The 13,010-nt window shown below is 42.6% G+C and overlaps 1 protein-coding gene across 2 annotated transcripts in view; it reads left to right on the top strand.

Annotated features, from left to right (window-relative positions):
- The first annotated feature begins 5,243 nt into the window (after window positions 1-5,243).
- The window catches only part of LOC140191372 (phosphoethanolamine/phosphocholine phosphatase-like), a 68,463-nt gene continuing 60,696 nt past the window's right edge, over window positions 5,244-13,010 (top strand). Inside the window, exon 1 of one of the 2 annotated variants that reach the window (XM_072248728.1) lies at window positions 5,244-5,350. The gene's annotated coding sequence lies outside the window, so the exon portion shown is untranslated. Of the gene's footprint in view, window positions 5,351-11,771; window positions 11,851-13,010 lie in introns of those variants that run through there. The other variant, XM_072248729.1, reaches the window with a different exon arrangement.

Genomic DNA, 13,010 nt, shown 5'->3' with positions numbered 1-13,010 from the left:
TCATACAAACCATACATGGATACATTCAAATGAGACAGCGTTCTTCTGGGGCCAAAGTGCATAACATACACTCATAATAGCAAGCAAGAGAAAAAAGTACACAGAATTACGCAAGATAGCACATGCATAGTCCAAGTCCCTGAGCAACATATAAAAATTGATTGTGCAGCCCCAGACAATCCAGCCTGTACATCCACCTGCCGAACACTAAAGGGCAGCACCAGTGAAAATGGAGGCTTCCAACCAAGTACAGACTCCACACTGCACTGCCTCCAGCTTCATCTCATCTCGATTGCAGCAGCAGGCAAGCCCGCTTGAGGCCTAGTCCTTGCTACAAACGAGGCCATGCTGCTGCCTCGTCGCCTGTCTCATCAGCAGTCAAGGGAAACAGGCCTGCAGCATCTTACAGTATTAATGTCCAACAGGGTCTTGCAATCACAAGAGAGACAGCCACTCAAAGTTACACTGCACACTGCTTTCGCACACCAAATCTGATGTAACAGGCAGCAACACGGTATACACCCAGGTCAGCTTCCCTAACCCACTTGCCAGCTTCTCCTTCTCCCGGCCAAGCACCATTGTCTCCTTCTTCCCACTGAACGCTGGTTTCTCCTTCTCCCTGCCCATCCACCAACCTCTCTCCTTCCCCCGCCAAGTGCCGGCTTCCCCTTCTCCGTTTTGTCCACTGGCTCCATTGACACCCCAGCCAGCAGTTCCAAACAATGAACAGAGCACTGATACAGTAGACCTGCTGTACCTATTGTTCTTGGAGTCTAGTATAGTCTTTAAATCACAAAAAAAACACATTTCAAAAAGAAAAGTGTGCCTTTGGTTGGCCTCTGAGAATCCGCTGTGTTCAAATGTCTTATAATCTTATAACAGATCTCATCAAAAGCCATTTTGAGCCTTGTGATAAATGCTTTCAGGTTTTTATATTTTCTGCTTGATGAGATAAATCTTACTGAGAAAATAATGGTCTTTTTACTTGAAGTACTGCACTGGCAATCCATTGATGGTGCTTACTGGTAGTTTTGTAATGGTTTAATTTACTGAAGAATTATTTGTGGCTACTTAAGTGTAGATTGCAATTTAGAAACAAATGTGCTGATGGTTTTTATGGAGAGAAGAGAATGGCCTTAACCATTGGGCAATTGCGTGCAACAAACAAAATGTTGGAGAAGCTCAAAACGCCATGCAGCATCCGTGGAGAGAAATGGACAGTCGAAATTTCGGGTCCTGACCCTTCATCTGAGCTATTGCATGTGTCTGCCTGGATGGAGACAGTGGATGTTCTTTACTTGGATTTTCAGAAAGCATTTGATAAGGTGCCACACAGGAGGTTGCTTAACAAGATCAAACCCTATGACATTGATTTCCTTCAGATCTGAACATCTGCCAGTCCCTGTCATGAATACACTCAATGCATGTCACCACAACTTTCTAATGCAAAGGACTCCAAAGGTTCACCACTCCCTCTCAGTCACAGATCACGGACCTCTTATTTTGAGACTGTGACCCCCTGATTCAAAACACTCCAGCCAGGGGAAACACTATCCCCATATTTACTCTCTCAAACTTCATAAAAATGTATTAATGCACAATCTACAGGAGTGACCCTGAGCTTCCTGTGGCCTACTACTTTAATTCATCATCGCGTTCCCACATTGATCTTTCTGTCTGTGCCTCCTGCACTATTACAAGCCCCAGCCCAATCTTGAGGAACAGCACCTTATCTCCCATCTTGACATGCTGAACCTGCAATTCAATATCAAATTCCTCAACATTGCAATGTTGGTGGTGAAGGTGGATATGATCGGGTCTTTTCAGAGATTCCTGGACAGGTACATGAAGCTCAGGAAAAAATAGAGGACTATGGGTAACCCTAGGTAATTTCTAAGGTGAGGACATGTTCGGCACAGCTTTGTGGGCTGAAGGGCTTGTATTGTGCTGTAGGTTTTCTGTTTCTATTGCAATGTTCACTTTTTCTTTTCTGCTTTTTCAGAACTGGCTATTTTCCTTCTTGTGCAGGCTGGTCTGCTGGAAACATCCCACAGCCTTATCATTAGCAACACATTCCGCAGACAACACACTTAATTTGATCTCAACTGTCCTTTAACTAACATATTAGGTCATTCACTCTCACCTGTCCCATCCCTCACTCTCTCTGCTACCCAGACTAACTTGATTTCTCTCTCCTGATAAAGGGTCTGGAGCAGAACCATTAACTGTTTCTCTTTCCACAAATGCTGCATGACCTGTTGAGGTTTTCCAGTATTTTCCAGCATTCGTTTGGAGACAAAAGAGGTTAATTTAATTTGGTATCATGTTCAACAGAGACGTTGTGTTCCTGTGCTGTTCTATGTTAACAGGCAATTTGAAGATGATTGTGAAAGCAGTTGTAGAATTGACAGGGGGTGGCAATAAACTTGACTTTGACTTCGACCTTGACTTTTGTTCTCTTTGTTGAGTTAAGTGCTGGATGTTAAACTAGTTTCATTTTGATTATTCTCAGAGAACTTTGATACAAGAAAATTGCTTACTAATAAATTTCTAGGGTGTGGTTCATTGTCAACCACATTCATCCTAAATTAGTTTCACCAGTTTATATATCCCTTTGTCGGATCTCATCTATAAAAATGACAAATATTTAACAGAAGCTTTAAAAATACTGAAGGCTGCTTTGAGGTGATAGATACAGAAACATAATTTTAAAGATAACAGCAGTATATGCCAGAAATCTGAAATGAAAGCAGAAAATAGAAAGCACGAGTCAGACAGTATCTTTTAAAAAGAAACAGTGTTAAAAATTCAGCTCAATGACCCTTTGTTAGAACTGGAAAAGTGTGAAGAGCCTGTTTTACATTGCAGAGAGTGTGAAACACTGTCTCCTAATTAGAGAATCAGAGAAGAGAGGTTATCAAATGGTAACAGTACGGGAGGGCGAGTTTCATTTGACACAGAAAAATGAAGCAAATTGGATCAGCAAATTTGCAGATGACACCAAGATTGGGGGCATAGTGGACCGCAAGGAAGGTTATCAAAGCTCAAAGTGGATTTCTGACCAGCTGGAAAAATAGGCTGAATAATACCAGGTGGTATTGCAGCTTCCCTTCAGCAGCCTGAATGAGGAATTCATGGTTTCCTGTACAGAAGAACTGATGCTGTACAGAGGTTCCAGCAACTCCAAAATCTCATCAGCAGGCATTGAGGTCCGGACAGGCAGAAAGTGCAAGGCCAAGGATGCAGTGGAGATGGCTGATTCACATGGATCTTGTAAGGACAGTTGTGTCTGATCAGGTGGAACTGGGCAGCTTCCATTCAACCCACTTCGACAGGGCCCAGAGCAGGGACAGACGCAAACTGGTCCAGGAAGAGGTGTGAGCAGCTGTCAAAGAAGTGCGTACTACCAGGATGGTTGGAACGGGGAAGCAGGGAGCTTAGACAATGTAGGAGGGTGCGCTGAAGTGGAAGATCCCCTGGTCCAACATCTGGCAGGCAGAACCCTAGAGCATCAAATTCATGATCCAGGCTGTATACAACGTTCTCCCTAGTCAAGTGAAACTTTTTGCTTGGGACAAAATTGAGGTTCCATCATGTCCTCTCTACCCTGGCAGAGGGAGCCTGGACACATCCTCAGCAGCTTCCCAGAAGCTTTGGGAGAAGGACACCACCACTGGAGCCATGACCAGGTGCTGAAGGCAGTGGCATAAATTATCTCCTCGACCATTAACAACAGTCGGCACTTCCGCTAACCCAGAAAGTCCATAGTCTTTATCAAAGCTGGAGGCCAACCACAGTCTCAACCCAAATCACCAGCAGGCTTGTTCAGCACGGCTTCTGGCTGGCAACAGAAAGTCGATCTTAGCAAGCAATTAAAGTTCTCTGGCTTCATCACATCATCATCACTGAGGCCTGACATGGTCATTCTGTCAGAAACCTGGAAGCAGGTGGTCATGGTAGAACTAACTGACAGTGTGTTAGGAGACCAGATTAAGGAGTTGTTTGAGCATAAGGCCAAATACCAGTAGCTAGTAGAGCAATCTCAGAGACGGGTGGAGGGCACGATGCGAGTCTAGGGTGTTGAGGTTTGCTGGCTGCTTGCTCTGCAGAACCTTCTCTCCCCTTGGCATTAAGGGGGCTGCTAAGAAAAGAGCCATCAAGACCATCACAGAGGCTGCTGTGCGTGGCTCCAGATGGCTATGGAGCAAGAGGTCTGACCTGTGGACCAGTGCTGCTTGGGCCTGATCAGCCCTGGCTGGGTCACCTGGGCGCGGGTGTCTAATGTTGAAAGACCCAAACACCCAATGACTCCAGGTTACATCACTGATTATGTGTCCAAGGATGTATCTCTGCATCAAGGCAGACAAGTGTAAGGTGTTGCACTTTGGGAGAACAAACCAAGGTTGGACTTACAGGTGAGCGGTAGAGCATTGACTGTGGTAGAACAGAGAGATCAGGAACACAGAAGAATAATTCCTTGAAAGTGGCATCATGGGTAGATTGAGTATTGAGTACAAGAGTTTGGATATTCTTTGAAATTGTATAAAACATTGGTGAGGCCTAATTTAAAGTATTGTGTGTAGTTTTGGTCATCTACCTACAGGAAAGTTATCAATAAGGTTGAAAGAGTACAGAGAAAATTTACAATAATGTTTCCAGGACTTAAGGACCTGAGTTATAGGGAAAGGTTGAATTGGTTATGACTTTATTCCCTAGAGCATAATAGAATGACGGGAGATTTGATAGAGGTACAACAAAATTATGAGCGTATAGATAGGTAGCAAGTAAGCTTTTCCCATCTAGTTTGGGTGGGACTACAACAAGAGATCACGGTTCAAGGGTGAAAGGTGAAAATTTAAAGGGAAACATGAGCATCATAGATGCCGCTTGGCTCGTTGAATTCCCCACCGGTTTGTTTAATTTTTCGCTCAATGGGTCCTGTGTTTGTAAACGGTGGGTGGAAATTTTGCATCAAGAGATTTGCTTCCATTTGAAAGGAGATGCGTCGTCAGACTGTATTTTCATCAGATTGTGAGTAGCAAATGAGAACTACCCAACGCCTGTCACCAGATTCCGCAAGCTCTATCTTCACCTGCCCCGCCTCCAATCGCCGCTGCGCTAGCTTCACCTGCCCCTGCTTCTCCATTGGCTATTTTCCTGATGGCGTCACAAACGAAACCCTCCTATTCAATTGTCAGTTTCCTGGAAACCTAAACGTTAAATGTAACAGTACTGCAGACACCCGTCAACGCCAGTTGCTTGTCAGAGTTACGGACGTGGCTCGCTCCTTTAATGCTGTTGCATTTTATTTTCTCTGCAGATTATCCATTTCACACAAGCCCTGAAAGCGGTAAGTAGGAGATGTCTGCTCGGGTGGCGCGGAACGAAGCGGCGATATATATGGTTTGATTTGTTTTCACTGAAGCACTATGTAAGATCATCGAAATGGTGCATCCTTGCGTGTTTTCGCCTTCTCAAGAACTTGCTGGTAAAAGCTATCTATTGAACTGCAAGTAAGTCGTGGTTTTGCTATTGTGCTGGGTTCTTTATTTTAATATTTGTTTTTAAGGTACGGTGAATTCGCTCTTTGTACCGGATCTTCCTATGTCTCGATTGCAACGATTTTGCTCAGCCTCTTCTTTGAATCTTAAAAAAATCACTGCTGTATTTCCCTTTTAACCCTTGGTGTTGCGTCAGTGATAACAACACCGTCTGTTCTTTCGCAAGTTTTTATTAGTCTTCCCTTTTGATTGTTCTTCCCAAAATATGTATATAGAGTAAAGAGCATATATTGATTTCGGCAACGTCGATCCCGCATGTAAACGAGATTACCGCCAGGGTATCATCACGGTAGTCAAGGCGGAAAAGCTTCCATTTGACAAGCGCAGCTCATTCTAACACAAGTTAATCTTCAACCAACGTCCGCCTAACCTTTCCATATATAATTAGTAATGGTTTATGTTGATAACGTAGGAACAGCTGGATAGATTTCAGTAAATTTTCGAAATCCCAATCCTCCTTTCCCCCCATTTCCTCCCCAATTGCTAACTCGGAGAGGGTGAAGTCTCTGCACTGCCGATAGTCCCTTAGACATAAGATTCTGCAGATGCTGAAAAAATCTTGAGCAACGCGCAGAAAACGCCTGAGGAACTCATCCGGTCAAGCAGCATCTATAGAGGGAAATGTTTATAAATGCTTATATTTACAAACATTTTTCTTCATTGATGATGCCTGACCTACTGAATTCCTCCGGCATTTTCTGTGCGTTTTTCAAGTCATTAGACCTGTGGCGGTCAAGATCGAGCCAGCCCTCACCCCCTGCGAATCCTTGATTCAAGCATTCGAAGCGACCTGTAATATATTTTTTTCTTCTCTCCTAGCCCTTCTGCCTATAATTAGTTTTGTTTTTCTTATTTATTTGTGGGATATTTAGAGTTGCTGCAAGTTGAACAATCTATTCCCAGATTGCCCTCGAGAAGGTGGTGGTGAGCTATCATCGTTAATGCCTGCGGTCCTCCCGCAGTGTTCCATTTAATGCCATTCTCACTCTTTGCAGACATCCACGAAACAGAAGAAACCCCCAAAGAATGAATGACAGAAAAACGTTAGAACCCCAAAGCCCCCCCCCATCCCCCTTCCGTGTGGAATTCTAATACATGCCCAGCCACGGTGCAGGGCTGGAAGATGGAGTGAAGGTTTAAGTTGGTGGACGAGTTGCCAGACAAGCAGCAATATAACCATATACCTATGTAACAATTACAGCACGGAAACAGGCCATCTCGGCCCTTCTAGTCCGTGCCAATCTCATACTACCACCTAGTCCCACCGACCTGCACTCAGCCCATAACCCTCCATTCCCTTCCTGCCCATATATCCAATTTAACTTTAAACGACAGCGAACCTGCCTCAACCACTTCTGCTGGAAGCTCGTTCCACACAGCTACCACTCTCTGGGTTAAGAAGTTCTCCCACATGTTACCCCTAAACTTTTGCTCTTTAACTCTCAACTCAAGTCCTCTTGTTTGAATCTCCCCCATTCTCAATGGAAAAAGCCTATCCACGTCTACTCTATCAATCCCCCTCATAATTTTAAACACCTCTATCAAGTCCCCTCCCCCCTCAACCTTCTAAGCTCTAAAGAATAAAGACCTAACTTGTTCACCCTTTCTCTGTTACTTAGGAGATGAAACCCAGGCAACATTTTAGTAAACCTCCTCTGTACCCTCTCAATTTTATTGACATCTTTCCTATAATTCGGTGACCAGAACTGTACACAATACTCCAAATTTGGCCTTACCAATGCCTTATACAATTTCAACATTACATCCCAACTCCTATACTCAATGCTCTGATTAATAAAGGCCAGCATACCAAAAGCTTTCTTCACCACCCTATCCACATGAGATTCCACCTTCAGGGAACTATGCACCATTATTCCTAGATCCCTCTGTTCTACAGCATTCTTCAATGCCCGACCATTTACCATGTATGTCATATTTTGATTAGTCCTACCAAAATGTAGCACCTCACATTTTTCAGCATTAAAAAAATTTTTCAGCAATGACCTCCTTGAATGTTATTGGAGCCCCACTCAGGCAGGCAAACAGGAAGTAATCTATCCCTGGAGGGGAGAGTGAAATGAATCTCAGGGTAGTATACTGTGACATATATGTACTTTAAAAATAAATTTACTTCGAACTTTGAGAAGGCAGTAGACTCACTTCTCATGCCACATTATTCACACAATTTACAAATTTTGTGTAATTAATCATGAAATTTGACACAACTTTTAGCCAATTTCTCTTTGTATAGTAGAAGACTACTTAAGGCTAAATGCAATAAGTGAGGAGGAGAAAAATAAGGAAATTAAGGTTGGCAAAGCAAGAATAGTCATCAGCACGAATAGGGAATATCAAAATAAATCCTTTACTAGGAAGCAAATGCTAAAAGATGAGGTTGAACCTACTAGGGACAAGTAAATACATTTACTGAAGGACAGAAAACAGCGAATTGTGCTTCATGCTTGTTTTCCATGCTGGAGATCTGCAGACAGCAACCTTCCCAAAGGACACACATCAAAGTTGCTGGTGAACGCAGCAGGCCAGGCAGCATCTCTAGGAAGAGGTACAGTCGACGTTTCGGACCGAGACCCTTCGTCAGTTAGTCCTGACGAAGGGTCTCGGCCCGAAATGTCGACTGTACCTCTTCCTAGAGATGCTGCCTGGCCTGCTGCGTTCACCAGCAACTTTGATATGTGTTGCTTGAATTTCCAGCATCTGCAGATTTCCTCGTGTTTGCATCTTCCCAAAGAGTCACTTATAGAGTATACAGATCCACCCTCGTTGCAAATGCCCAACTTATTTACAGCCCAAATGAATGAGCATTAAATTGGGTGGGATGGATTTGCAGCCCATCTCCCAATGCTCATTTGTTTGTGTGAGCTGTAAGGCTGCAAGCATCATATAGCATATGCGAAGTTGTTTTATGGTGAGTCAAATGCCCTGGTCCTTGTTTTTATTTGAATATATTGCCATACTTTTCCAACTTGCAAACTGTTTGGATTACATGCAGTATTTAAGAGTGAAATCCTATTGTAACCTGGGGAAGACCTGTAAGTAAATGACAAATGTTGGCAGGCAGAGGAAAATTTCAAAATTTGTCAATAATAACACAAAATGTGACCAATAATGAGGATGATGACTATGAAAGAAACACAATCAGACCCAAAATGGGTCTGAACATTATATTCATTTCAGGAATTGTGCATTTCTGTCAATTCCAGCGTTTGTTGCTCATCCCTATTTTCACTTACGAAAGCAGTTGTGAATCACAATTTTTGCAATACTGCAATTGTTCTGGTGGAGGTGCCACCACAGTGTTCTCTGGACAGAGAATTCCAGGACATAAACTCAGTGATAATGAAGGTCTGGTGCTATATATCCCAGTCTGAATAATACATGACTCAGAGTGCAACCTGCAGATGGTGTCCACTGCATCTGGGTGCTTGAGGAAGGTGCTGCAGGGTGGCCTGGATGAGTAATTGTATTGGATTTTGCAGATGGTAGACACTGCAGCCGCTTCCACTGGTGCTAAAGGGAATGAATATTAGGGGGGCTTGATGTGGTGCAAGTGAAATGAGCTACTTTGTCTTGGATGGTGTTGTGCTCCTTGAGAGTGTTTGGTATTAGATTCTAGATAAATGTGCCTTGGGAGTCAGGAGGTGAGTCGGAGCCACAGAAACTTCCCTGCTCTTGTAACTATGCCAGTTATGTCGGTGGCCCAGTTGAGTTTCTGCTCAGTCCCCAGGAATGTGATGGTGGTAACTCAGAATTGGTAATGCTATTCAATGTGAAGGGCAGGTTGTCAGATTATCTTTTGTCAGAGATGATTATTGTCTGGGACTTTGTTTATTGGCAACAATGTTATTTGTTACTTATCAGCCCATCCCTGAATGTTGCCCAAGTCTTGATTAACTGAAGTATTGTGAATGGTACCGGATATTATGCAAACAACACTGACCTTGTGATGGAGAGAAGATCATTGCAATAAAATTTATATAATTTAATTATGTACATTTTATTTGCTCTGTTTCATATCCTTTCTAACATTCATTCTGATGGTTACAATTTATTAATAATCTTCCAGAAATAGTAGAGGACAGAGGGTCCAGTGAGATGGAGGAACTGAGCGAAATACATGTTAGTAGGGAAGTGGTGTTAGGTAAATTGAAGGGATTGAAGGCAGATAAATCCCCAGGGCCAGATGGTCTGCATCCTAGAGTGCTTAAGGAAGTAGCCCAAGAAATAGTGGATGCATTAGTGATAATTTTTCAAAACTCGTTAGATTCTGGACTAGTTCCTGAGGATTGGAGGGTGGCTAATGTAACCCCACTTTTTAAAAAAGGAGGGAGAGAGAAACCGGGGAATTATAGACCAGTTAGCCCAACGTCGGTGGTGGGGAAGCTGCTGGAGTCAGTTATCAAAGATGTGATAACAGCACATTTGGAAAGCGGTGAAATCATCGGACAAAGTCAGCATGCATTTGCGAAAGGAAAATCATGTCTGACGAATCTCATAGAATTTTTTGAGGATGTAACTAGTAGAGTGGATAGGGGAGAACCAGTGGATGTGGTATATTTGGATTTTCAAAAGGCTTTTGACAAGGTCCCACACAGGAGATTAGTGTGCAAACTTAAAGCACACTGTATTGGGGGTATGGTATTGATGTGGATAGAGAATTGGTTAGCAGACAGGAAGCAGAGTGGGAATACACGGGACCTTTTCAGAATGGCAGGCAGTGTCTAGTGGGGTACCGCAAGGCTCAGTGCTGGGACCCCAGTTGTTTACAATATATATTAATGACTTGGATGAGGGAATTAAATGCAGCATCTCCAAGTTTGCGGATGACACGAAGCTGGGCGGCAGTGTTAGCTGTGAGGAGGATGCTAAGAGGATGCAGGGTGACTTGGATAGGTTGGGTGAGTGGGCAAATTCATGGCAGATGCAACTTAATGTGGATAAATGTGAAGTTATCCACTTTGGTGGCAAAAACAGGAAAACAGATTATTATCTGAATGGTGGCCGATTAGGAAAAGGGGAGGTGCAACGAGACCTGGGTGTCATTATACACCAGTCATTGAAAGTGGGCATGCAGATACAGCAGGCGGTGAAAAAGGCGAATGGTATGCTGGCATTTATAGCAAGAGGATTCGAGTACAGGAGCAGGGAGGTACTACTGCAGTTGTACAAGGCCTTGGTGAGACCACACCTGGAGTATTGTGTGCAGTTTTGGTCCCCTAATCTGAGGAAAGACATCCTTGCCATAGAGTGAGTACAAAGAAGGTTCACCAGATTGATTCCTGGGATAGCAGGACTTTCATATGAAGAAAGACTGGATGAACTGGGCTTATACTCGTTGGAATTTAGAAGATTGAGGGGGGGGTGGATCTGATTGAAACGAATAAAATCCTAAAGGGATTGGACAGGCTAGATGCAGGAAGATTGTTCCCGATGTTGGGGAAGTCCAGAACGAGGGGTCACAGTTTGAGGATAAAGGGGAAGCCTTTTAGGACTGAGATTAGGAAAAACTTCTTCACACAGAGAGTGGTGAATCTGTGGAATTCTCTGCCACAGGAAACAGTTGAGGCCAGTTCATTGGCTATATTTAAGAGGGAGTTAGGTATGGCCCTTGTGGCTACGGGGATCAGAGGGTATGGAGGGAAGGCTGGTGCAGGGTTGTGAGTTGGATGATCAGCCATGATCATAATAAATGGCGGTGCAGGCTCGAAGGGCTGAATGGCCTACTCCTGCACCTATTTTCTATGTTTCTATTATTCTGTTCCCATTGCTCCACTGCTCTTTTCCTCAGATGGATATAGTGATAGAGAATGGTGATGAAGAGTTGTGTTGCTGCAAAGTTATAAGACAACTATCTCTTGAGGTCACATGATTATGCTGAACAAGTTTGTAGCCAGCCATTCAGATGACAGATGAGAAGTCTGATTAAATTACTTTTAAAGCAGTTCTAAAGACATTTACATCAGCCAGTAACTGTAGGTGGAAATTGGCAAAGCTATTAATATTCATGGTGTTTACTCTTTGAACTTGGCAGACTTATAGTGTGATACATTTAAAAATAGACATCCAGAAGTTGTTTGTAGTGATACCCTGCCACTCTCGGGATGTGCTGTTGTAGCTGCCAGGCCAGAATTGCTCATTTGATATGCACCAACTTTGCAAAGACTTTTTTATTGCTCAAACCATTGGAAAGTTAATGCCTCATTGAATGGAGTGTTCTTAATGGTAAATTAAGCAATAATTATTGCTGAACAATCTTTCTGGCCCTGGTAAGGTAAGTTTATGGAGTTTTATGTTGCTTATTTCTATATACCCCATAACAATATCAAGTTACAAAGATTTTAATTTAGTAAAAACTACTTTTATTTTCAGTATACGTGTGTTTCATTTTATATATTAATCCATGTGTGTGCCTAATCTTTACTTTGCTGTACTTAGAACATTATACAAACTGAATGTTTGTTGCTCCTTGGCTCACTGTATGTTAGGGCCCTTGCCAACTTCAGTCAGCTTGGTGATAGCACTGTAGCTGAGTACATCAGATACCTGTGAAAGTCACCTGACAGACTGGTGTTGGTAAGGAGAAATTCAAAGCCGAGAGCCCATTTCAGTTTTGTGGGAGAGACCTCTTCAAAGTAAGCAATAGCTGTTGTTGTTTTGTTGCTGACCAGGAGATTTAGACTAAAACAAGTGTTTTAAAGTAAACATTATGAAGGAACCACAAATATTAAGAGCTTATTACACGGAGCAATAAACCACTCAACAGAAGCACACAACAGGTAAGTTTTCAACACCCCCCACCCCCCGCCCTTTCAATTGCAATGGGATTACACTATAATTCTGTACTCCATCTTGCAGTATTTACACCTCAATAACACTGTTTACATTCATGGGGGGGGCGCGGGGGGGATAACATTTGTCTGCGTGTACAAATAACAGCAAAAAGCATTGTATTTCATTTCATTTTTTTTCCCCCATTAAATGGGAAGAATCCACAGAATTTTTAAAAAAACTAACTTTAATAATTCTGGGTATTATGTTTTGTATATAACTTAGGTTACCTTCTTCAACTTGGTCCAGTGGCATTAACCCATCCACAGTTTAAAGCCAGAACTGCATATTTCTTGAAATAAATACATACATTGTGTTCTTTTATTCATCCTTATGCAATTGACACTTCCAGATAGTTTCAGGTTTCCTCAGCAAGCCTGTTTTTTTTTTTTCAGATTACATCTTGTATTTATTTCACTAAAATGAATCCTGAAAGTATAGTTATGTATTTGCATAAATTGCAGAAGTTAGTACTTGAAAGTTAATTATTTTATCAATTCTACCTTTGCTCTTATCTATAAGGCATAAGGCAGACCATAAGATATGGAAGTAGAGTTAGGCCATTTGGCCTATCGTGTTTTCTCTGCTATTCCATCATGGCTG

Source organism: Mobula birostris, chromosome X (genome assembly GCF_030028105.1).
Source record: "Mobula birostris isolate sMobBir1 chromosome X, sMobBir1.hap1, whole genome shotgun sequence".
Lineage (NCBI taxonomy): Eukaryota > Metazoa > Chordata > Chondrichthyes > Myliobatiformes > Myliobatidae > Mobula > Mobula birostris.
The sequence above is the reverse complement of the archived record's forward strand: the minus strand, read 5'-3'. Positions and strand labels throughout refer to the sequence as shown.